Here is a 27139-nt window from a genome sequence, read left to right as displayed (position 1 = left end):
GAAAACCAAGAAACCCTATGAACAGGACTGAGTGAGCTGTCAAAATGGAACCAACCAACAAAAGAACAAAAAAGGAGAAAAAAATTGGTCAACCAAAGCTTGCATATGGAGAAAAATCCAATGAACCATATTTAGGGACAAACCAAAAATTGAGGATGTAAAAAAAGACCTGGAACTTAACAAAGCTACAAAGTGAGAGGTGGATTGGTTTCAAACAAAAATGTGAATGGTGCCTGGTCCATAAACATATAGGTACACAGAAAAACAAAATGAAAGGAAATATTGTCAATCCCCTAGATACCATATCCAGAGACAACCCAAAAAGGTTGGAGAGAAAAAAACTGCTTTTCTAGCATACACAATACAAGGAAAAGTATTTCAAGAACTATAAGTAAGCAAAGGGGAAAACTAACAGTCCTACCAGTAGAGTCATCTTTGTTCTTTTTTTGGCGCGGTACTGTCACTTTGGCCAAGGGTGGAAGTGCTGGTGATGCAGACTTGATGGGATCTCCTGGAGATGGGCATGGTGCGGGTGCTCCCAAGATGCCGATAACTTCAGAAGAAGGCGCGTTGCAGAAGATTCCACACACAGAGCCATGATGTTTTCCAGTAGAGCTGGCACTTCTGAAGGCGTGAGCAGTGTTGGCGGCTCCGGAAGTGAGTGCGTGCTGGAGGTACTGAGCGGCGTGGGTCCCTCTGAAGGGTTAACGGTAAACACTGGCGAGATCAGCTGCTCCACGCCTTGTTGTGGCGAGCATGCAGCATGATTCATGGCAGAAGATTCAGGTGGTGAGAGCTCCAATTCTGAATGCTCAGGTGGCGTGTCGTTTAAGCAGGTGCTTCAGAATGCGTGGACGGCTCAGCTCAGAAAGGAAGTGGGAACACTGTGGAAGCCCCAGCAGGTGCGCGAAGGTGACGTAGATTTTCCCGATGACTCTGTGGGTGAATCCACTGACGTCATCCCTCCAGAGGGTCGGGCAAAGATTGCGCTTCAGCGTCTGTGGCAGAGGACCGTGCAAGACCCAAGGCCAGGAGCTGAGGCGAGCGCTTCTTCCTTGGTGCAGCCTGTGGGGCCAGATGAGGAGTGGGCAGTGACGGTATCGCTACCGGATGGTGCATCTGACTTTCTGGCTGGTGTGGCCCGACTGCCGTTCACGTTAATGTGCTCTGTGGAGCCAGCATTGGCAGTGGGCTGGGCATGGTCTGTGTTGCTGTGTTGTTGGTTCTGAAGTTGGTGAAGGAGGAAGTGAGACAGCAACATCAGAGAGGGTGATGAAATGAGGCGTGTTCAAACCTAAATTGTGGATAGCTGATTCAACATAAAATGCATGGGGTCCTCTATATAAGGAGGGATCTGTCCTTGCCTGAACAGAGTTTTAATGTTTGCTAAGTCCGGATATGCAACAATGATGTCAGGCTCAGCCTGCAATATTTGATCTACTGCCTCAAACGTTTTCTGTGTCTGCCACCGATTAGAACAGCCCAAAAACTAAAAAAAAAACACTAAAAAAAACACTGTGGCAATGTCTTGAAGCACTTGACCTTCAGCCTCAGATGATATTTCATCCTCGACGTCCTCCCCTTCGAAGTCGCTGTCTGTAAGCGAGAGGCTAGATGACAGGTGGAGCTTGGGCTGTGCAATACAGTCTGGGATTTTCTCTGCAGCAAACAACTTATCCAGCCTTTCCAGGGCTGGGAAATAGTCACACAGCCAAGTGTTAGCCTCTACAAGGTCCAGGGCTTGTTTGAGATAATCATACCCCTTCTTGGGTGTGAAGCAGGAGCAAAAGCAATCAAAAAAGAAGTCGATTTCTGAGAAAATGTCTCAAATGGCAGCAAGGTCTTCAGCTGTGATGGCAGGTGAGGAGTTTGCTGTGTCAATGTTTGGCCAGATTGTTCTGTCAGGACGTGGCACAAACCGGGTGGACACAAATGCAAACTCACAGTAGGTGCAGTTCGAATTAGGTTTAATTGTTGTAACAGGCAGGGATTCGGTACACAGGTCCAGTACTGAAGCAAAGGTACAGGCAGGCGTAAGGCTGAGGCTTGGTCGAACAAACAGACTGCAGGCTTACTTGTAGTTCCTAGGGTTTGTAAGAGTAGAATGGGAGGCAGTGCCTTCAGCTTTCAGGCTCCTCTCCTGTGGAACCAGCTCCCAATTCGGATCAGGGAGACAGACACCCTCTCTACTTTTAAGATTAGGCTTAAAACTTTCCTTTTTGCTAAAGCTTATAGTTAGGGCTGGATCAGGTGACCCTGAACCATCCCTTAGTTATGCTGCTATAGACTTAGACTCCTGGGGGGTTCCCATGATGCAATGAGTGTGTTGTGTGGGCCGCTGAAGAGGAGGTACTGCTGGCCCACCACCACCAGATGGTGCCCTGCTTGGAGTGCGGGTTTCAAGTACGAGAGGGCGCCAGAGCCACTGGGAGTGACAGCTGTCACTCATCCTCAGCACCAGCTGTCACTCATTCATCTCATCACCATCACCATAAAGGCTGGACTGCAACTCCACCTCCTCGCCGAGAAATCAGCTACCATTCAGGTAATTTTCTCTGCTGACTCAACACATTGAGTATTAATCTGAACTTCTTTGCAGCCGTTTTCCTGGTGTGTCCTTATCTGTGGGATTGGCGTTTGGTGTGATCAGCGACGGCTTCGCCTCACACCCCAAACCAGATAAGTGGTGAAACAGGAGCTGCACGAGTGTGTGATTGGAGGTGGAGGTTCTCCCTCCTAACTAAACACTGACTGTGGGATTACTGAGTGTGCGAACTCACACTCATCAGGACTGTCTCTGTTTTCTGCCAGCAGTACCGGGTCTGACTGCTGAAGACAGCGGCCACCTGGGGCGCAGGGCTTGGCGGCTCCGGTGTTCTTCAGCTCCGTTGGTGGTGGAAGCTGTGTGGGGATCCGGCTCTTCTCTCGCCAGGCGTCTTCTATCGTCGAGCCTGCCCACACGTCACCTGGTGTATGATTGACAGTCCACCATATTGTTATTGTCTGTACGTCGTTGTGCGATTCACAACATTGTTACTTTTGGCTTATCCATTGTCCGTTCATTAACGCCCCCTGTTGTGGGTCCGTGTCACGACACTTTCACAACAGGATTTCTCGGCCAGCGTCATGGATCCCGAGGGGCGTCAACCATCGCTTGAACAGCCAATGGAAGAGCAAGGTGCACAGGCACCAGCAGGAGGCGTGTTGGGTGAGCTGCAGCACATCTTAACCGCCTTTACCGCTCGGTTGGACTTAGTTACCGAGCAGAGCAGTGTTCTCAATCGTAGGATGGAGGAAATCACCGCCCAGGTGGAAGCGCGTGCTCAGGGCGCTGCTGCAGCACCTCCTCCTGCTGACCGTGTGCCAGAAACAGACATTCCGCTGGTCGTTCAACGAACCCCCCCACCTTCCCCTGAAGCATACATAAGCCCTCCGGAGCCGTACGGAGGCTGTGTGGAGACGTGCGCGGACTTCTTGATGCAGTGCTCGCTCGTCTTTTCACAGCGTCCCGTCATGTACGCAGCAGACGCCAGCCGGGTGGCTTATGTGATCAATTTGCTTCGAGGAGAGGCACGCGCCTGGGCTATGGCGCTTTGGGAGCAGAATTCACGGCTCCTAACGGTTTATACTGAGTTTGTGAGGGAGTTCCGACTTTTTTACCTTTTTACTTTTTTTTTTTACTTTTTTACTGTGCTCCAACGCCTAAGGAAGACCTCTAACGGTCAAAACATCGCGACGGAGCACTTTTATCAGCTAACTTTCATCAGCGTTGGCAAGCTAACTAGCTTGCTAACGCTTTCGTTTTTATTTTTTTATTTTTTTATTTTATTTTATTTTTTTCTCTTTTAGCACTGTTGTCGTGCGTTATCTGTGCTGCTCCACAGCGTGTTTAGTTGATTTTTATTTTATTTTAGCACTGTTGTCGTGCGTTCGCTGTTGTCGTGCGTTGCCTGTGCTGCTTCATGGCCTGTTTGGTGCCTTGATTGGGGCACTCCTTCTGCTGAATCACCTTTAAATTATTTACACATTATTCACTTTGTGTGTTTTTAGGAATCCGCTAGGTTGCGTAGCTACTAGCTCTTAGCCGATTTAGCATGGCGGCTTCTCCTGTCTCTCCCGCACTTTTCTGCTCTGGGTGTGAAATGTTTAGTTATTCCTCGGCCTCCTTTAGCAGTAATGGTACTTGTAATAAGTGCAGCTTATTCGTAGCTTTGGAGGCCAGGCTGGGCGAATTGGAGACTTGGCTCCGCACCGTGGAAAATTCTACAGCTAGCCAGGCCCCTGTAGTCGGTGCGGACCAAGGTAGCTTAGCTGCCGCTAGTTCCCCCCTGGCAGATCCCGGGCAGTCGGGAAAGCAGGCTGACTGGGTGACTGTGAGGAGGAAGCGTAGCCCTAAACAGAAGCCCCGTGTACACCGTCAACCCGTTCACATCTCTAACCGTTTTTCCCCACTCGACGATACACTCGCCGAGGATCAAACTCTGGTTATTGGCGACTCTGTTTTGCGAAATGTGAAGTTAGCGACACCAGCAACCATTGTCAATTGTCTTCCGGGGGCCAGAGCAGGCGACATCGAAGGACATTTGAAATTGCTGGCTAAGGCTAAGCGTAAATTTGGTAAGATTGTAATTCACGTCGGCAGTAATAACACTCGGTTACGCCAATCGGAGGTCACTAAAATTAACATTAAATCGGTGTGTAACTTTGCAAAAACAATGTCGGACTCTGTTGTTTTCTCTGGGCCCCTCCCCAATCAGACCGGGAGTGACATGTTTAGCCGCATGTTCTCCTTGAATTGCTGGCTGTCTGAGTGGTGTCCAAAAATGAGGTGGGCTTCATTGATAATTGGCAAAGCTTCTGGGGAAAACCTGGTCTTGTTAGGAGAGACGGCATCCATCCCACTTTAGATGGAGCAGCTCTCATTTCTAGAAATCTGGCCAATTTTCTTGGATTCTCCAAACTGTGACTGTCCAGCGTTGGGACCAGGAGGCAGAGCTGTGGTCTTATACACCTCTCTGCAGCTTCTCTCCCCCTGCCATCCCCTCATTACCCCATCCCCGTAGAGACGGTGCCTGCTCCCAGACCACCAATAACCAGCAAAAATCTATTTAAGCATAAAAACTCAAAAAGAAAAAATAATATAGCACCTTCAACTGCACCACAGACTAAAACAGTTAAATGTGGTCTATTAAACATTAGGTCTCTCTCTTCTAAGTCCCTGTTGGTAAATGATATAATAATTGATCAACGTATTGATTTATTCTGCCTAACAGAAACCTGGTTACAGCAGGATGAATATGTTAGTTTAAATGAGTCAACACCCCTGAGTCACACTAACTGTCAGAATGCTCGTAGCACGGGCCGGGGCGGAGGATTAGCAGCAATCTTCCATTCCAGCTTATTAATGAATCAAAAACCCAGACAGAGCTTTAATTCATTTGAAAGCTTGACTCTTAGTCTTGTCCATCCAAATTGGAAGTCCCAAAAACCAGTTTTATTTGTTATTATCTATCGTCCACCTGGTCGTTACTGTGAGTTTCTCTGTGAATTTTCAGACCTTTTGTCTGACTTAGTGCTTAGCTCAGATAAGATAATTATAGTGGGCGATTTTAACATCCACACAGATGCTGAGAATGACAGCCTCAACACTGCATTTAATCTATTATTAGACTCTATCGGCTTTGCTCAAAAAGTAAATGAGTCCACCCACCACTTTAATCATATCTTAGATCTTGTTCTGACTTATGGTATGGAAATAGAAGACTTAACAGTATTCCCTGAAAACTCCCTTCTGTCTGATCATTTTTTAATAACATTTACATTTACCCTGATGGACTACCCTGCAGTGGGGAATAAGTTTCATTACACTAGAAGTCTTTCAGAAAGCGCTGTAACTAGGTTTAAGGATATGATTCCTTCGTTATGTTCTCTAATGTCATATACCAACACAGAGCAGAGTAGCTACCTAAACTCTGTAAGGGAGTTAGAGTATCTCGTCAATAGTTTTACATCCTCTTTGAAGACAACTTTGGATGCTGTAGCTCCTCTGAAAAAGAGAGCTTTAAATCAGAAGTGTCTGACTCCGTGGTATAACTCACAAACTCGTAGCTTAAAGCAGATAACCCGTAAGTTGGAGAGGAAATGGCGTCTCACTAATTTAGAAGATCTTCACTTAGCCTGGAAAAAGAGTTTGTTGCTCTATAAAAAAGCCCTCCGTAAAGCTAGGACATCTTTCTACTCATCACTAATTGAAGAAAATAAGTATAACCTCAGGTTTCTTTTCAGCACTGTAGCTAGGCTGACAAAGAGTCAGAGCTCTATTGAGCTGAGTATTCCATTAACTTAACTAGTAATGACTTCATGACTTTCTTTGCTAACAAAATTTTGACTATTAGAGAAAAAATTACTCATAACCATCCCAAAGATGTATCGTTATCTTTGGCTGCTTTCAGTGATGCCGGTATTTGGTTAGACTCTTTCTCTCCGGTTGTTCTGTCTGAGTTATTTTCATTGGTTGCTTCGTCCAAACCATCGGCATGTTTATTGGACCCCATTCCTGCCAGGCTGCTCAAGGAAGTCCTACCATTATTTAATGCTTCAATCTTAAATATGATCAATCTATCTTTGTTAGTTGGTTATGTACCACAGGCCTTTAAGGTGGCAGTAATTAAACCATTACTTAAAAAGCCATCACTTGACCCAGCTATCTTAGCTAATTATAGGCCAATTTCCAACCTTCCTTTTCTCTCAAAGATTCTTGAGAGGGTAGTTGTAAAACAGCTAACTGATCACCTGCAGAGGAATGGTCTATTTGAAGAGTTTCAGTCAGGTTTTAGAATTCATCATAGTACAGAAACAGCATTAGTGAAGGTTACAAATGATCTTCTTATGGCTTCGGACAGTGGACTTATCTCTGTGCTTGTTCTGTTGGACCTCAGTGCTGCTTTTGATACTGTTGACCATAAAATTTTATTACAGAGGTTAGAGCATGTCATAGGTATTAAAGGCACTGCGCTGCGGTGGTTTGAATCATATTTGTCTAATAGATTACAATTTGTTCATGTAAATGGGGAATCTTCTTCACAGACTAAAGTTAATTATGGAGTTCCACAAGGTTCTGTGCTAGGACCAATTTTATTCACTTTATACATGCTTCCCTTAGGCAGTATTATTAGACGGTATTGCTTAAATTTTCATTGTTACGCAGATGATACCCAGCTTTATCTATCCATGAAGCCAGAGGATACACACCAATTAGCTAAACTGCAGGATTGTCTTACAGACATAAAGACATGGATGACCTCTAATTTCCTGCTTTTAAACTCAGATAAAACTGAAGTTATTGTAATTGGCCCCACAAATCTTAGAAGCATGGTGTCTAACCAGATCGTTACTCTGGATGGCATTTCCCTGATCTCTAGTAATACTGTGAGAAATCTTGGAGTCATTTTTGATCAGGATATGTCATTCAAAGTGCATATTAAACAAATATGTAGGACTGCCTTTTTGCATTTACGCAATATCTCTAAAATCAGAAAGGTCTTGTCTCAGAGTGATGCTGAAAAACTAATTCATGCATTTATTTCCTCTAGGCTGGACTATTGTAATTCATTATTATCAGGTTGTCCTAAAAGTTCCCTAAAAAGCCTTCAGTTGGTTCAGAATGCTGCAGCTAGAGTACTGACGGGGACTAGCAGGAGAGAGCATATCTCACCCGTGTTGGCCTCTCTTCATTGGCTTCCTGTTAATTCTAGAATAGAATTTAAAATTCTTCTTCTTACTTATAAGGTTTTGAATAATCAGGTCCCATCTTATCTTAGGGACCTCGTAGTACCATATTACCCCATTAGAGCGCTTCGTTCTCAGACTGCGGGCTTACTTGTAGTTCCTAGGGTTTGTAAGAGTAGAATGGGAGGCAGAGCCTTCAGCTTTCAGGCTCCTCTCCTGTGGATTGTTCGACCACCCTCATAGAGGCGAGACCGCTTCAAGTGTGCTTGCTGTCGATACGGCAGGGGTGTCGGAGCGCAGCGAAGTATGCAGTTGACTTCCGCATCGCGGCAGCGCGAGCCGGCTGGAATGCTGTTGCGCTCCGCGCCGCCTTTGTAAACAGACTGTCTCTGGTCCTTAAGGAGCACCTAGTGGCGAAGGACGAGCCGCGGGATTTAGATGGGCTTATCGACCTGGTTATACGGTTAGACAACCAATTAACGGAACACCGACGGGAGCGAGACAAGGGGCGTGGTCAGGAACAAGCCGTCCCTCTTCCTCCCGGGTCTGAAAGGAAGCCGACTTCCCCACGCTCCACTGCCAGGGCTCTCCGCGTGACAACAGCTCCCCCTGCTGACGTTGCTATGGAAACGAGCAGGGCCAAAAAACGATCAGATCAGAGACAAAGGAGGCTGATCCGTGGAGAGTGTTTTCTCTGCAGCTCTACCAAGCACACACAGAGAGAATGCCCCAAACGGTCAAAACAGCAGCACTCGTCCTTAGAGACTGGGCTAAGGGTGGGTCACAACACCCACGTGGGGAAACCCCGACGATCTGCACGAATCGCAGTCACGATCCTGAGTGGGGATCTAACCCTTCACGCCCCAGCACTGGTGGACACGGGGTCGGAGGGGAATCTGCTGGATAGCAGATGGGCAAAGGAGGTTGGGCTCCCTCTAGTGGCCTTACCGTCACCATTGTCGGTGCGGGCACTAGATGGCACCCTTCTTCCACTAATCACACACCAGACACAGCCAGTGACGTTGGTGGTGTCTGGGAATCACAGGGAGGAGATTGTGTTTTATGTAACACTTTCTACCTCCCGAGAGATTTTGAATTTTCCATGGGTGTTAAAACACAATCCCCGGATTGATTGGCCGTCTGGGGTTGTGGTTCAGTGGAGCGAAACCTGCCACCGGGAGTGTTTAGGATCCTCGGTTCCACCCGGTGTGACAGCTAAGGAGGAGGTTTCAGTCCCCCCCAATCTGACGGCGGTGCCGGCCGAGTACCACAACCTTGCTGACGTCTTCAGCAAGGATCTGGCACTCACGCTGCCCTCGCACCGTCCGTACGATTGTGCCATTGATTTGATACCGGGCGCTGAGTACCCATCCAGCAGGCTGTACAACCTCTCGCGTCCAGAACGCGAATCAATGGAGACCTGCATCCGGGACTCGTTAGCTGCCGGGTTGATCTGGAACTCCACCTCCCCGATGGGTGCTGGTTTCTTTTTTGTGGGCAAGAAGGACGGCGGACTCCGTCCATGCATTGATTACAGAGGGCTGAACGAGATCACGGTTCACAACCGATACCCGTTACCTCTGTTGGATTCAGTGTTCACGCCCCTGCATGGAGCCCAAATTTTCACGAAATTGGATCTTAGGAATGCTTATCACCTGGTTCGGATCCGGGAGGAAGACGAGTGGAAGACGGCATTTAACACCCCGTTAGGTCACTTTGAGTACCTGGTCATGCCGTTCGGCCTCACCAATGCGCCCGCGACGTTCCAAGCATTGGTTAATGACGTCTTGCGGGACTTCCTGCATCGGTTTGTCTTCGTATATCTAGACGATATACTCATCTTTTCTCCGGATCCTGAGACCCATGTCAAGCATGTACGTCAGGTCCTACAGCGGTGGTTGGAGAACCGGCTGTTTGTGAAGGGCGAGAAGTGTGAGTTCCACTGCACTTCTTTGTCCTTCTTGGGGTTCATAATCTCCTCCAACTCCGTCGCCCCTGATCCGGCCAAGGTTGCGGCGGTGAGAGATTGGCCCCAACCAACGAACCGTAGGAAACTACAACAGTTCCTCGGTTTTGCAAATTTCTACCGGAGGTTCATCAAGGGCTACAGTCAGGTAGTTAGCCCCCTGACAGCCCTGACCTCCACAAAAGTCCCCTTCACCTGGTCGGATCGGTGCGAAGCCGCGTTTAGGGAGTTGAAACGCCGGTTCTCAACTGCACCGGTTCTGGTGCAGCCCTGATCCCACGCGCCAGTTTGTTGTTGAAGTGGATGCCTCTGACTCAGGGATAGGAGCCGTGCTGTCCCAGAGCGGGGAGTCCGACAAGGTTCTCCATCCATGTGCCTACTTTTCCCGCAGGTTGACCCCAGCTGAACGGAACTATGACGTCGGCAATCGGGAACTTCTTGCGGTGAAGGAGGCTCTTGAGGAGTGGAGACACCTGTTGGAGGGAGCATCGGTACCATTCACGGTTTTCACGGACCATCGGAACCTGGAGTACATCCGGACCGCGAAGCATCTGAACCCCAGGCAAGCCCGCTGGTCGCTGTTCTTCGGGCGTTTTGACTTCCGGATCACCTACCGCCCCGGGACAAAGAACCAACGATCTGACGCCCTGTCCCGGGTGCATGAAGAGGAGGTCAAGACCGAGCTGTCAGACCCCCCTGAAACCATCATCCCCGAGTCCACTGTCGTGGCCACCCTTACCTGGGACGTGGAGAAGATCGTCCAGGAGGCCCTGACACGGAGCCCGGACCCAGGGACAGGTCCGAAGGACAAACTGTACGTCCCACCAGAGGCCAGGGCTGCGGTCCTTGACTTCTGTCACGGTTCCAAGCTCTCCTGTCACCCAGGGGTGTGAAGGACCATGGCAGTGGTCCGGCAGCGCTTCTGGTGGGCGTCTATGGAAGCCGACGTCCGGGAGTATGTCCAGGCCTGCACCACCTGTGCCAGGGGCAAAGCCGACCATCACAAGGCCCAAGGCCTCCTCCAGCCTCTGCCTGTGCCTCGTCGCCCCTGGTCTCATATCGGCCTGGACTTTGTCACAGGCCTCCCGCCGTCCCAGGGCAACACCACCATCTTAACGATAGTGGACCGGTTCTCCAAGGCGGCCCACTTCGTGGCCCTCCCGAAGCTCCCGACGGCCCAGGAGACTGCAGACCTCCTGGTCCACCACGTCGTGCGTCTGCATGGGATTCCAGCAGATATTGTCTCAGATCGTGGTCCTCAGTTCTCCTCCCAGGTCTGGAGGAGTTTCTGCAGGGAACTGCGGGGCCACCGTCAGTCTCTCGTCTGGGTACCACCCCCAGATGAACGGGCAGGCAGAGCGGACGAACCAGGAACTGGAGCAGGCCCTCCGCTGCGTGACCTCCGCGCACCCGATGGCCTGGAGTTACCATCTGGCCTGGATCGAGTACGCTCATAATAGCCAAGTTTCATCTGCCACCGGCCTCTCCCCGTTTGAGGTGTGTTTGGGGTACCAGCCCCCATTGTTTCCGCTAGTGGAGGGAGAGGTCGGGGTGCCCTCGGTCCAGGTCCATCTGAGGAAGTGCCGTCGGGTGTGGCGTACCGCCCGCTCTGCCCTGCTCAGAGCCCGGACGAGGGCTAAGGCCCATGCAGACCGCCGGCGTTCCCCGGCCCCTGCATACCAGCCCGGGCAGGCGGTTTGGTTATCCACAAAGGACATACCTCTGCAAACGGAATCCCAGAAGCTGAAGGACAGATTTATAGGACCCTTCACCATCGTGAAGGTCCTCAGTCCATCCGCAGTGAAGCTGAAGCTGCCAGCTTCACTGCGGATACATCCAGTATTACATGTCTCCAGACTCAAACCCTGCCACACCTCTCCCCTCTGTGCCCCCGGACCGGTGCCGCCGCCTGCCCGGATCATCGACGGGGAGCCAGCTTGGACTGTGCACCGACTCCTGGACGTTCGTCGAAAGGGCCGGGGGTTCCAGTATTTGGTGGACTGGGAAGGATACGGACCCGAAGAACGCTCCTGGGTGAAGAGGAGCTTCATCCTGGACCCGGCCCTCCTGGCCGAATTCTACGCCTGGCACCCGGACAAGCCTGGTTGGGCGCCAGGAGGTGCCTGTTGAGGGGGGGGTCCTGTTGTGTGGGCCGCTGAAGAGGAGGTACTGCTGGTCCACCACCACCAGATGGCGCCCTGCTTGGAGTGCGGGCTTCAAGCACGAGAGGGCGCCGGAGCCACTGGGAGTGACAGCTGTCACTCATCCTCAGCACCAGCTGTCACTCATTCATCTCATCACCATCACCATAAAGGCTGGACTGCAACTCCACCTCCTCGCCGAGAAATCAGCTACCATTCAGGTAATTTTCTCTGCTGACTCAACACATTGAGTATTAATCTGAACTTCTTTGCAGCCGTTTTCCTGGTGTGTCCTTATCTGTGGGATTGGCGTTTGGTGTGATCAGCGACGGCTTCGCCTCACACCCCAAACCAGATAAGTGGTGAAACAGGATCTGCACGAGTGTGTGATTGGAGGTGGAGGTTCTCCCTCCTAACTAAACACTGACTGTGGGATTACTGAGTGTGCGAACTCACACTCATCAGGACTGTCTCTGTTGTCTGCCAGCAGTACCGGGTCTGACTGCTGAGGACAGCGGCCACCTGGGGCGCAGGGCTTGGCGGCTCCGGTGTTCTTCAGCTCCGTTGGTGGTGGAAGCTGTGTGGGGATCTGGCTCTTCTCTCACCAGGCGTCTTCTATCGTCGAGCCTGCCCACACGTCACCTGGTGTATGATTGACAGTCCACCATATTGTTATTGTCTGTATGTTGTTGTGCGATTCACAACATTAAATTGTTACTTTTGGCTTATCCATTGTCCGTTCATCAACGCCCCCTGTTGTGGGTCCGTGTCACGACACTTTCACAACAGAGTGTTTCTTTCTCTTTTTGCTCTGTATGCACCACTCTGCATTTAATCATTAGTGATTGATCTCTGCTCTCTTCCACAGCATGTCTTTTTCCCGGTTCTCTCCCTCAGCCCCAACCAGTCCCAGCGGAGGACTGCTCCTCCCTGAGCCTGGTTCTGCTGGAGGTTTCTTCCTGTTAAAAGGGAGTTTTTCCTTCCCACTGTCGCCAAGTGCTTGCTCACAGGGGGTCGTTCTGACCGTTGGGGTTTTTACGTAATTATTGTATGGCCTTGCCTTACAATATAAAGCACCTTGGGGCAACTGTTTGTTGTGATTTGACGCTATATAAATAAAATTGATTGATTGATTGAGAAGCATATTTCATTGGAAATGTTTCTGTGTAGGCTCTCAGTTGTCCAGGTGGTTTCCATAGTTCCATAGAAGAATTTCTTCTCTACAAGAGTCAAGACAGAAGTCAGACTACCAGAGCAAGAATTTTAGCTGAGGAAGCTTCTGCGATTTGAAGCAAAACGTCCTTGCGTCAAGCAACCCAGTCAGTCGAAGATTCAAGCTTCTCTACTTCATTGGAAATGCTTCAACCCATTTGAAAAACACATCCACAATCACAAGCCAATGTTTCTTCCCCTCTGCTGGGGGTAATCCAGTGAAATCCATCATGAGGTGTTGAAATTTTTTAATTTTTAAACATCCAGCACCACACATCATCCTTCCTTTTTGTCACATGGTCTCCACCATGTGACAGAACAGCCTGCATGTGGAAAAGGTCATGGGTAAGCATGGTTTAGAAGGCTCAGAGGGGAGATGTGGACCATACCAAATCCCGTCTACCTTCTCAGTGCCAGCTTTGTGCCAAAGAGAGACATCAGGAGTCACAAAAGATGAAAGCAAGGTCTCCCACAGGGGTGTGTAGCGGATATTTAATAATATAAAACACACTGGGGCACCATAAAAATGTAACATTATTTATCAAATAAAACGTCACATGCGGGCACCATAACGTAGTTATTTATTTATTACCCTTTATGCCTCCACACGGGAGCATCAATAGATGTGTAACAGTTTTAATAATAAAGCCTCCACACAGGAGCATTAGATTTATAGCGAACGTAATGAATAAGTAGTTAAACTCACAAATTTAATTAGATCAGATTAGGCCCATCTGATGAGTCACCAAAATAATTAACAATTTAGGGTTTGAATCTTATTATGTAATTATTACTCAGGGCACCACCTATTTATAACATAGGTACTTTAATTTAAACATTCATTAATTTATCAGTCTCAAATGAATTAATCCATCTCAATTTAATTTAATCAGTCTCTGATCTGAAGTCTGAATTCACACGATACGGTTGACCAAGGGTTTCCTTATGAACACAAAATGAACCACAGCAGAAATATTTACAATTTATACAAGAAATGAACATTTTAGTGGCATTTTATGGACAGTGATCAAATAAGTTAATTTATGGGCGCAATTCTTACTAACTCATGAGACTTTGAGGATTTACAGAGATGAAGCTTAAATACTTTAAGTAAATAAATCTGATTGGAATTTATTGATGAATTTTGAAGCCAATTATGAAGAAAAATATTAAACAAACATGAATATGTTTACAAAGGAGCCACCTGTATCCACAGACAACAAACCCTTTTCTGGAACCTTGAACTGGGTCACTTAGCTGCTGTTGAAGAGGTGGTTCTGACGGTCCCATCCGTTCATCGTCAATATTCATGATCTGGGCAGCGTGAGCTCACTTGGGTCAAGGGGTTAACTCAGCGGTGTCCCCGGCGATCCCAGCGGCTTGTGTCGGCATGCTTTACCAACATGTTGGCTGCTGATTTAGATCAGCTCCCTCATCAGCTTGCAGGAACCCAGAGGTAGAAGGTGTTTGATGGTTTCTGGTGGCTTTTAAAAAGATTGTTGGAGCCAGATTAAAAATCTTTGTGAATCTAGAAAAAAGTTAAAACTTTAAAAGCGTTGAAAAACAAAACAGCCACAGAAAAGGAGGGTCACATTTCTGTAAATTAATTAATTTGAAAAGCTCAGCTTGGAAGTTCTCTTAAAAGTTCACAAGACTTGACGCACCTTAAAGCATCAGGTTAAAACTTTACATTTGTCAAAAATAAAAGAATGAATGAATGAATGCCACATGGTAGCTTAGCTTAGCTTAGCTTAGCAATGGGCCTTGGCCTAAAAATAAAAATTAAATGTTAAGGAAAGAGAGAGAAGCAAAGAGAGTTGCAGAGTGCTGCAAGAGAAGGGCAGAGAAGACTCTGTTCTAACTTTTTAAAGGGGACTGACGTCATCAAACTCCACCTATTTAGGGTGTGTAATCTCACAGAAAACTTCAAGTGCTCAGAAGGTAGACAGATATGATTCAACTATTTAAACACATTAACAATTTTGGTAACTATTTGTTCTCAGACATTCAAATGGACACACATTATTAGTAGTCAGATACATCTTTTGGATAAACAGAATACTTCAACATCAACATTTTAGATAATGCAGAAAGGTCATACTTACACACATATCAGTTAAAATGAGCACATGTCAATAAACTGGAATGATTATATGCAAAACATTTTGTTTGATTAAACAATACAACATATTAGAATTTTTTATATGTATGATTTTATATATATGAATAAAAAGAAATACTGACACAGTTCTTTTTTTTTTTAAAGAAAGGTATTTTCCTTTGTTTTAAACCTAAATATAATAGCTGCTTGTCAAGTCAAAGTTTTATGACCACGTGTTATCATAGGGGAGGGGTCCCCCGGCAATGAGGAGAGGTTCTATCCAGGCTTGAAGTCATAAAATTTGGGTTCTCCTGGCCTTGAGAAGCTCAGATTCTGACATGAAGCAATTATAATGTCATGTAATTCATAATGACCAAAACTTCACTGATAAAAAAAAGCAAGGGCTCCCCTTTGAAGAACTTTGAATTACAGTTTTGTTTTTCCTCTGCGAAGCAGTGTTGGACCATCAGGGGACGTCTCCAAGCTTATCTGAAGATCACCAGATGACTTTAGAATTTCTCATCTGAGAGTGGAAGCACAGTCTGTCTCCAGTTGAAAATTCAGGTTTTTGTTGAGACAGCATTAATGTATTTATTTAATTAGGGCAAATCGAGGCCATGGCGCTACAGGTGACAGAAGGAGAAAAAGATAAGAGGGGTCATCGCGTTTAATGTCTGTAAGTAGTCCTGAACAAAACATCATTCAGTGGATTGTCCAGCAGGACAAACCTTTTTCACTGGGAATATTGGCTTTAAACAGGAGGGTTTCCCATATAGCTTCCTGTCTGAATGGATATCGTTTCTTAATTTGTGCCACTGAGAGATCCCATAATCCCTTGCATCCTAGAAAGGTGCTATAGTCTAAACAACATAGAGAATCCCCACGACGACTGTTGCAAATGAACACTATACAACCAAAATGTAATTTTTATGCTTTCTATCACATTAATAAGAGATGAAAACTCACTAAAACAAATATTCCAAATAATCTGTGTCTGCTACATTTAATTTGCGTGGATGTTCACAAACGCAAACCGAATTACAGACATTTTATATATATTCTCAAGGTCGGTATCCAGGCAGATTAAGCTCAAGGGGCGGGGTTTCTCAGTTGGAACAACACCACCAAACCCAATACAAATATGTGTAATTTGATCACTTTCAATTTAATGTACACGGTTCATTTCAGGTCAGTTTGGTGTATAAATCTCATCATTCCAGGCAGTGATAGTTGTCAGCTGGAACGAACAGGACAAACAGTGTTGTTGTAATAATCAGGGCACTGAAGAGCAAAGTTCACTTTCCCCCAGAACGACACAAACAGGAAGCGTTCACAGAAAAACCAACTGAAAATAGCATGTTTACATAAACACAATGACAACGTCTATAAACCCAGATAATATATTCAAGAGTTTTAGGCACAAAGTGGGAGGGTAGGAGGGAACGTCCACATTTGACTTGGAGTGAGAGGAGACTCCTCAGTGTCCTTGAACAATGTCAAAGTCAATGAGCAATGAGCTGCTCACCGATCTCCCATCTGTACGCATTTACTGTAATACACCATAAATACATCAGCCTCTCAGTTCAACGCAAAAGGACCAATACTTTTCCACCTTTTATTCAGTTGGATTGGTGCAGTCATTAAAATGAACCTCTGTCACCATCAGTTTCTCATCAGCCTCACTGACAAAGATGCATTGACCTAAATCACAAACAAAAGCTGCACAGTGCACATTTCCTGATTTTATTCTCTCTAATTTTGGTGAGATCAGATGTTTAACACATTCTAGCAGCATGTCACCACTAAGTGACACCAGGTACCAGATGTAGACAATCATTCAAGTCTTAAGATAACCACACACACACACACACTCACACACACACTCACTCACACACACACACACACTCACACACACACACACACACACACTCACACACACACACACACACACTCACACACACACACACACACACTCACACACACACACACACACACGCACACACACACACACACACTCACACACACACACACACACACGCACACACTCACACACACACTCACTCACACACACACACACACTCACACACACACACACACACACACACACGCACACACACACACACACACTCACACACACATACACACTCACACACACACACTCACACACACTCATACACACACACACTCACACACACACACACACTCACACACACACACATACACACACACTGCCACACACACACACTCACACATACACACACACACACTGTCAATCAATCAATCAATCAATTTTTTTTATATAGCGCCAAATCACAACAAACAGTTGCCCCAAGGCGCTTTATATTGTAAGGCAAGGCCATACAATAATTATGTAAAACCCCAACGGTCAAAACGACCCCCTGTGAGCAAGCACTTGGCTACAGTGGGAAGGAAAAACTCCCTTTTAACAGGAAGAAACCTCCAGCAGAACCAGGCTCAGGGAGGGGTAGTCTTCTGCTGGGACTGGTTGGGGCTGAGGGAGAGAACCAGGAAAAAGACATGCTGTGGAGGGGAGCAGAGATCGATCACTAATGATTAAATGCAGAGTGGTGCATACAGAGCAAAAAGAGAAAGAAACAGTGCATCATGGGAACCCCCCAGCAGTCTACGTCTATAGCAGCATAACTAAGGGATGGTTCAGGGTCACCTGATCCAGCCCTAACTATAAGCTTTAGCAAAAAGGAAAGTTTTAAGCCTAATCTTAAAAGTAGAGAGGGTGTCTGTCTCCCTGATCTGAATTGGGAGCTGGTTCCACAGGAGAGGAGCCTGAAAGCTGAAGGCTCTGCCTCCCATTCTACTTTTACAAACCCTAGGAACTACAAGTAAGCCTGCAGTCTGAGAGCGAAGCGCTCTATTGGGGTGATATGGTACTACGAGGTCCCTAAGATAAGATGGGACCTGATTATTCAAAACCTTATAAGTAAGAAGAAGAATTTTAAATTCTATTCTAGAATTAACAGGAAGCCAATGAAGAGAGGCCAATATGGGTGAGATATGCTCTCTCCTTCTAGTCCCCGTCAGTACTCTAGCTGCAGCATTTTGAATTAACTGAAGGCTTTTTAGGGAACTTTTAGGACAACCTGATAATAATGAATTACAATAGTCCAGCCTAGAGGAAATAAATGCATGAATTAGTTTTTCAGCATCACTCTGAGACAAGACCTTTCTGATTTTAGAGATATTGCGTAAATGCAAAAAAGCAGTCCTACATATTTGTTTAATATGCGCTTTGAATGACATATCCTGATCAAAAATGACTCCAAGATTTCTCACAGTATTACTAGAGGTCAGGGTAATGCCATCCACAGTAAGGATCTGGTTAGACACCATGTTTCTAAGATTTGTGGGGCCAAGTACAATAACTTCAGTTTTATCTGAGTTTAAAAGCAGGAAATTAGAGGTCATCCATGTCTTTATGTCTGTAAGACAATCCTGCAGTTTAGCTAATTGGTGTGTGTTGTCTGGCTTCATGGATAGATAAAGCTGGGTATCATCTGCGTAACAATGAAAATTTAAGCAATACCGTCTAATAATACTGCCTAAGGGAAGCATATATAAAGTGAATAAAATTGGTCCTAGCACAGAACCTTGTGGAACTCCATAATTAACTTTAGTCTGTGAAGAAGATTCCCCATTTACATGAACAAATTGTAATCTATTAGACAAATATGATTCAAACCACCGCAGCGCAGTGCCTTTAATACCTATGGCATGCTCTAATCTCTGTAATAAAATTTTATGGTCAACAGTATCAAAAGCAGCACTGAGGTCTAACAGAACAAGCACAGAGATGAGTCCACTGTCCGAGGCCATAAGAAGATCATTTGTAACCTTCACTAATGCTGTTTCTGTACTATGATGAATTCTAAAACCTGACTGAAACTCTTCAAATAGACCATTCCTCTGCAGATGATCAGTTAGCTGTTTTACAACTACCCTTTCAAGAATTTTTGAGAGAAAGGAAGGTTGGAGATTGGCCTATAATTAGCTAAGATAACTGGGTCAAGTGATGGCTTTTTAAGTAATGGTTTAATTACTGCCACCTTAAAAGCCTGTGGTACATAGCCAACTAACAAAGATAGATTGATCATATTTAAGATCGAAGCATTAAATAATGGTAGGGCTTCCTTGAGCAGCCTGGTAGGAATGGGGTCTAATAAACATGTTGATGGTTTGGATGAAGTAACTAATGAAAATAACTCAGACAGAACAATCGGAGAGAAAGAGTCTAACCAAATACCGGCATCACTGAAAGCAGCCAAAGATAACGATACGTCTTTGGGATGGTTATGAGTAATTTTTTCTCTAATAGTTAAAATTTTGTTAGCAAAGAAAGTCATGAACTCATTACTAGTTAAAGTTAATGGAATACTCAGCTCAATAGAGCTCTGACTCTTTGTCAGCCTGGCTACAGTGCTGAAAAGAAACCTGGGGTTGTTCTTATTTTCTTCAATTAGTGATGAGTAGAAAGATGTCCTAGCTTTACGGAGGGCTTTTTTATAGAGCAACAGACTCTTTTTCCAGGCTAAGTGAAGATCTTCTAAATTAGTGAGACGCCATTTCCTCTCCAACTTACGGGTTATCTGCTTTAAGCTACGAGTTTGAGAGTTATACCATGGAGTCAGACACTTCTGATTTAAAGCTCTCTTTTTCAGAGGAGCTACAGCATCCAAAGCTGTCTTCAATGAGGATGTAAAACTATTGACGAGATACTCTATCTCCCTTACAGAGTTTAGGTAGCTACTCTGCACTGTGTTGTTATATGGCATTAGAGAACATAAAGAAGGAATCATATCCTTAAACCTAGTTACAGCGCTTTCTGAAAGACTTCTAGTGTAATGAAACTTATTCCCTACTGCTGGGTAGTCCATCAGAGTAAATGTAAATGTTATTAAAAAATGATCAGACAGAAGGGAGTTTTCAGGGAATACTGTTAAGTCTTCTATTTCCATACCATAAGTCAGAACAAGATCTAAGATATGATTAAAGTGGTGGGTGGACTCATTTACTTTTTGAGCAAAGCCAATAGAGTCTAATAATAGATTAAATGCAGTGTTGAGGCTGTCATTCTCAGCATCTGTGTGGATGTTAAAATCGCCCACTATAATTATCTTATCTGAGCTAAGCACTAAGTCAGACAAAAGGTCTGAAAATTCACAGAGAAACTCACAGTAACGACCAGGTGGACGATAGATAATAACAAATAAATCTGGTTTTTGGGACTTCCAATTTGGATGGACAAGACTAAGAGACAAGCTTTCAAATGAATTAAAGCTCTGTCTGGGTTTTTGATTAATTAATAAGCTGGAATGGAAGATTGCTGCTAATCCTCCGCCCCGGCCCGTGCTACGAGCATTCTGACAGTTAGTGTGACTCGGGGGTGTTGACTCATTTAAACTAACATATTCATCCTGCTGTAACCAGGTTTCTGTTAGGCAGAATAAATCAATATGTTGATCAATTATTATATCATTTACCAACAGGGACTTAGAAGAGAGAGACCTAATGTTTAATAGACCACATTTAACTGTTTTAGTCTGTGGTGCAGTTGAAGGTGCTATATTATTTTTTCTTTTTGAATTTTTATGCTTAAATAGATTTTTGCTGGTTATTGGTAGTCTGGGAGCAGGCACCGTCTCTACGGGGATGGGGTAATGAGGGGATGGCAGGGGGAGAGAAGCTGCAGAGAGGTGTGTAAGACTACAACTCTGCTTCCTGGTCCCAACCCTGGATAGTCACGGTTTGGAGGATTTAAGAAAATTAGCCAGATTTCTAGAAATGAGAGCTGCTCCATCCAAAGTGGGATGGATGCCGTCTCTCCTAACAAGACCAGGTTTTCCCAGGTTTTCCCCAGAAGCTTTGCCAATTATCTATGAAGCACACACACACACACACACACACACACACTCATACACACACACTCACACACACACACACACATACACACACACACTGAGAGCTCTGTATTTAAATTTGGTGGTGCCAAGATCAATCATCTAATTTAATTTTTTTTTTCTCATTCACACTTAATACAGCTGTAGGCAAAATTTCAAAAAGTTGAGGATTCAAAAACATATAATATGGATTAGAAAATTTTCTAAGTCTGCAGTCTTGTTAAAACCCAATTCACCTCTGGAGGATTTTAATTGATTTTCATGCAAATAATCATTGACTTTGCCTTCAAAGCTTGTGTCTGTGTCATGTTCCACGGCGGGTGTACACGTACTGTTTGTGTCTGTGTTGTGTTCCACGGGGGGTGTACACAAACTGTTTGTGTCTGTGTCATGTTCCACGGCGGGTGTACACGTAGTGTTTGTGTCTGTGTCATGTTCCACGGCGGGTGCACACGTAGTGTTTGTGTCTGTGTCATGTTCCACGGCGGGTGCACACGAAGTGTTTGTGTCTGTGTCATGTTCCACGGCGGGTGCACACGTAGTGTTTGTGTCTGTGTCATGTTCCATGGCGGGTGCACACGAAGTGTTTGTGTCTGTGTCATGTTCCACGGCGGGTGCACACGTAGTGTTTGTGTCTGTGTCATGTTCCACGGCGGGTGCACACGAAGTGTTTGTGTCTGTGTCATGTTCCACGGCGGGTGCACACGTAGTGTTTGTGTCTGTGTCATGTTCCACGGCGGGTGCACACAAAGTGTTTGTGTCTGTGTCATGTTCCACGGCGGGTGCACACGTAGTGTTTGTGTCTGTGTCATGTTCCACGGCGGGTGCACACGTAGTGTTTGTGTCTGTGTCATGTTCCACGGCGGGTGCACACGTAGTGTTTGTGTCTGTGTCATGTTCCACGGCGGGTGTACACGAAGTGTTTGTGTCTGCGTCATGTTCCACGGCGGGTGTACACGAAGTGTTTGTGTCTGCGTCATGTTCCACGGCGGGTGTACACGTAGTGTTTGTGTCTGCGTCATGTTCCACGGCGGGTGTACACGAAGTGTTTGTGTCTGCGTCATGTTCCACGGCGGGTGTACACGTAGTGTTTGTGTTTGCGTCATGTTCCACGGCGGGGGTACACGTAGTGTTTGTGTCTGCGTCATGTTCCACGGCGGGTGTACACGAAGTGTTTGTGTCTGTGTCATGTTCCACGGCGGGTGTACACGTACTGTTTGTGTCTGCGTCATGTTCCACGGCGGGTGTACACGAAGTGTTTGTGTCTGTGTCATGTTCCACGGCGGGTGTACATGTAGTGTTTGTGTCTGTATCATGTTCCACGGCGGGTGTACACGAAGTGTTTGTGTCTGTGTCATGTTCCAAACTTGTAAAAACAATAAAACTAATTCAATTAAAGTCTGTTTTTTACTGAAGTAAATTAGAGCAATGAAGCAGTGGGACTTACCAATTCTGCATTTTTGAACAGGAAGTCACTGGTTTCTAGTGAGTTTGGGATCGAAGGTTGTAACTTCACTGTTACCATGGAAATTCGCCATGTTTGTGGACTAACATTGGCCATAAACAATATAAAAAGTAGATAAAAGAGCTCCGTTAGCTTCTAGGTCACTACTGGTAAATATATGTAAAACACTGTGGTGTCAAAATGTTTTTATGTGAGCGATAACTAGTATTTTACAGTTTAAATCTCCAGTGGCTTATTATTGAGGAATGCGCGAGAAATCCCAGAAAACGTAGCGTTACGACGACCCAATCCCAAGCTCTCTTATTTCTCGATCATTAATGGACTTCACAATGAACAAAATGTAAGATATACGTCGACGTTTTGATTTAGAATTGGAAGAACACGAAAAATGCACAATAGGATCCCTTAAATGTTGCATTAGTATTAAAAAAAGTCTTAAAGGTATTGCATTTCTCTTGAGGCTGCTGCATACACACAATGAATTTATTTCTCATTTATTCAATTACAGATTTCCAACAAATTCTGAAATCCCATCATTCCCTGCAAATCTACAGACCAAACTCAATGACAAAGAACCATGTCATAGGAACTCAAAAGACAGACACACAATTGTGAGAGTTTTGTATTAGGCTATGGCACAATTCACACTGTAAGTATGTACATTGTGGGCACAAATGTTGGGCTAAGGGCAAAGTGTTAATGTTTATGATATGTGGATCTTTTCATTGTAGGTATCCCACAAATTCAGAGTATGTACAGGTAGTAGAAATGCTCATCGTGAAATATCCTTTCCTGAAGGACATCGAAGGAAATGGTTATGTAACTGTTTTGTTTCAGTTACTGTTATAAATGAAATAATGCTACACTGCATCCAGAATTATGTAATTTGGAAGTTGAATCTGCACAATAAAAACAAAATACAATTTTCATTTGGGTTTTGATCAATTAAGATGATTTGCTAACAGCAAAAAGCAACAGATCAAGAAACACCTGATTTCATAGATTGTAGAGGGTTACTAAAGGGTATTCCAATGAAGAAGTGGCTGTAATTATTTTGGATGATTATACTCGTATATGCACTGTACATACAAGCATTCTCTCTCTTTCTCAACTAGCACACATGGCACGCTTCATTAAGATGTAAGTTTAAAATGGAGCAGGAGCCTTTGGTCCAATGTGATGAGGTTCACCAGTTCAAGAAGAAGTTTGGTCATCAAAATTCAAAGAAGTCCTGTAACTCTGCATCTGGAACCACAAAGCGACAACACATGGTCAGTATTCAATGCATGCCTATGTTGTTATGTTTCGGACGCAGTCGGAGCACCGACCCAGCGTTTGAAAGGACCCAGCATAAAATAAGCAGAGCACGGTTCAAAAGGTAACAGAATTTAATAAACATAACAGTGAGACGTGCTAAACAACTAAAAAGTCCACAGTCTGGTGAGGTGGAAACACGGCGCGCTCTCAACAGCGCAAACGGTCCGGAGCCACAGCAGTTCGGACCCAGGGACCCCGCCGACACCCCCCAGGTGGCCGCGACAAACCAAGTCTGTGAAGAAAGAAAACATGGAGGTGAGTCCAACTCCACACAGAGAGACACAACTCAAAGGTGCACGCAATCAGCAAACACTTCCTGGCTTAAATCTATACATCAGCTTCTCACCCTGCAGGCACCGAACAACTCAGTTCAAATCTCCACTGCAGCAGAAGCTGATTAGACAATTAGCATAACGTGACAGCTCACTAACACAAGGTGTGAGGGACACCAAATCCACTGTCATTACTTCATAAAAGTCACCAAAACCAAATTACCTCAGGAAGTGTGCTGAAGAGCGTGAGACCTCACCCAATCCTCCTTCATAGACTGTGGCATCAAACCTGGAGCGGTCTCTGCGTCCGTGATGGTGAGATTGTTCTCCTGACGTCGATCTCACACGTCTGCTCACAAGGTCGAGTCTCTGGCAATCACACACTGTGCATTCAAGGTTTAAATGCAGCAATCTCTGATTAAGACAAAATACACCACAGCTGTGAGTCCTGATGACCTGCATGTGAAAACAAGCCTCAGGTGTTCAGGGTGAGGTCCTAATGCTCAGCCACTCAGTCCTGAATGCATACCACCTGGTGGGAGAAACAGAAAACAAAAACCAAGCCAGCCAAACACCCCAGCCCACAACATATCTTTTCACTTAAGTATTACGGTGTGTTTTATAAATTTATTTCTCCTTAACTTTTAGGAACCAGTCACACTTACAGAAGATGCAACATCCATTGATGCTCATGTGAAAATTCTAAATAGCAGTACAAAAACATGATTCCTGATCATGCAGTAGTTCCAGATCGCATGCAACAAACATTTGCATGGCGTCAAAAAGAGATTGCTGAAGGAATGTCTGTGGAGGACATTTTGACAAAGTATCCCTTTTTAAGAACCACAAATGGAGTAAGTGTTGTCTGTACATGTCTATCACTTTCACTTTGCTCTTTAATCATTGACGTCTACAACTTCTGTGTAGCTGGCTGATGAGTTGGAGCGTATCCACCCAAAAGTGGGAAACTTATCAAAGAAGTTTAAAGACAAGTTAAAATTCATCAGTGCAAAAGTACTTGAGCAAACAAGAGGGAAGACTTCAATCTTTGATCACTACCAGGATGCCAAAGATGAAGCACTGACTGAAAATGCACAAGGTTTGACTCAGTGGCGTGCAGTGGGAGGTAGGGAGTAAGGGTGCTCATGATTAACTGGTTAATCGATTAATTGCTATTAGTTTAAAGAAATGCTAACAACAAATTGTTAAGTGGTACAGAAGAAAGTAGCTGAAGTGCCATCAGAGATCTAAGAGGATTCCATCAAATATAATCACAAATAGAAATTAATTACATATAACCAAGAGCTTTTGGTTATATGAAAGCTCATGGTTATATAAAATAATTTTACAATGGGATACAGCCAGTGGTTAAAAATATACATTATACAAATTCAATTATGATTTTTTTTTTTTTTTGTAGGTCCTTTTGTTGTCAAAATATTGTTACTAAACAGTGTTGGACATTTTCAATCAGTATGATGCTTGATGGCAAAGCGTTCTCAATCAAAGTGTCAGGAGCTCTGAATCAGAACTCCCTGAACCAACTATTAGTTTATATTCATCAGACTTTGACGTCTTTGCAGTGTTCAGTAATGCAGTAGTAGTAGAGGACTGGATTGCCTTTGTTGTTCCTTTGGAAAAACAATCTTCTGACTGGATCCATTTAGCCAACTAAGGGATTTCAGAAATCAAAACCATTACTTTCCAAATGACAAAATGAAAAGCATCATAGCTCTCCTTGGAAAAACAAAGTGAACATCCTCAACAATCTGCTTTTGTACAGAAACAGAAAGGAAATTGTTATTTGGACAATTTAAAATGAAATTGAACAAGTTATTTTTAAACTCTTTCAAAAGTTCATGAATATAAGGAGCAGTGTCAGCAACATATAGCAACGTGATGTCCTGGTGCTCTGATACCAGCTTTATCGCTGTTAATGTAATATATATTTTTCCACAGATATCAATCTATGAGCAACTGCCATTTTCATGCCAATATTTTTCAAAGAGAAGATTGATCATTTCACTACTCTTGGAGAGGTATGTAGTAAATGTTTCCTAAACGATATTTTTAATATATAAAAGAAAACCATTGAATTGTGTCAACTGGACTTAAGTTTCAAATGTGAAGATGCTTCACCACTCATTTGAATACCTTCTTCGACTTACCTGAACTTTATTTATCTTGACAAGTTTCATCTGACGACAGCTGAAACATGTAAAGATAAAAATCGACATCTTAAGACCTAGTCAGTCATAAAATGATATAATACAGTATATAACATAACTTTTGATATTTTCTTTTACAGCAAGACCCAGTACATCTGTATCCTACTATTCAGCTGCTGGAAGGAGACTGGAAAAAAGACATTCACCACCAGAGTCCCAAATGGGGTTAAAGTGGACAGCGTTGAGGTGTGCCGTTGTTCTGGCATTGAGGATGGAGTCATGGCTGTATTCTGTGTATACTTCATTTTCAACATGCAGTATCCACGCAGCCTCAAGAACACTTTAAATTTCCTTCAAAGATATATTGCGAAAATATCACTGGAGGGGGACCAAGCTTTGCCAATAACTGTTAGCTGCAAAATAAATCTTCTTTATTGATGCAACAGCCATATCAATGTCAAAGTGTTCCCGCAGAGTATTCACACTAACTAAATTAATCCAACACATTGGACTAGTCCATGCCCATGAGCTCAACTTCCAAATTTCATGTGGGAATCAATAACTGTTGTTCCTCTTTCAAAATATTTGAATCTTTTAGACGACACGTATATCGCAAGCATATCATTTGGAAAGTAACGGTTTTAGTATTTCTGAAATTCCTGAGTTGGCTAGAGTGATGCAGTCGGACGATTTTTTCAAAGAAGCAACAGAGGCAATCCAATCTCCGTACTGCATTACTGAACACTGCAAAAATGCAGAGCCTGTGGATTCTAAACTAACAGATGACAAAGGAAAAGTAATAGGTAGCTGTTCATACGTGCCAATTCATAAGGTCC

The sequence above is a fragment of the Thalassophryne amazonica genome, chromosome 11 (assembly GCF_902500255.1).
Source record: "Thalassophryne amazonica chromosome 11, fThaAma1.1, whole genome shotgun sequence".
Taxonomy (NCBI): Eukaryota; Metazoa; Chordata; class Actinopteri; order Batrachoidiformes; family Batrachoididae; genus Thalassophryne; species Thalassophryne amazonica.
This window is presented reverse-complemented; position numbering follows the sequence as displayed.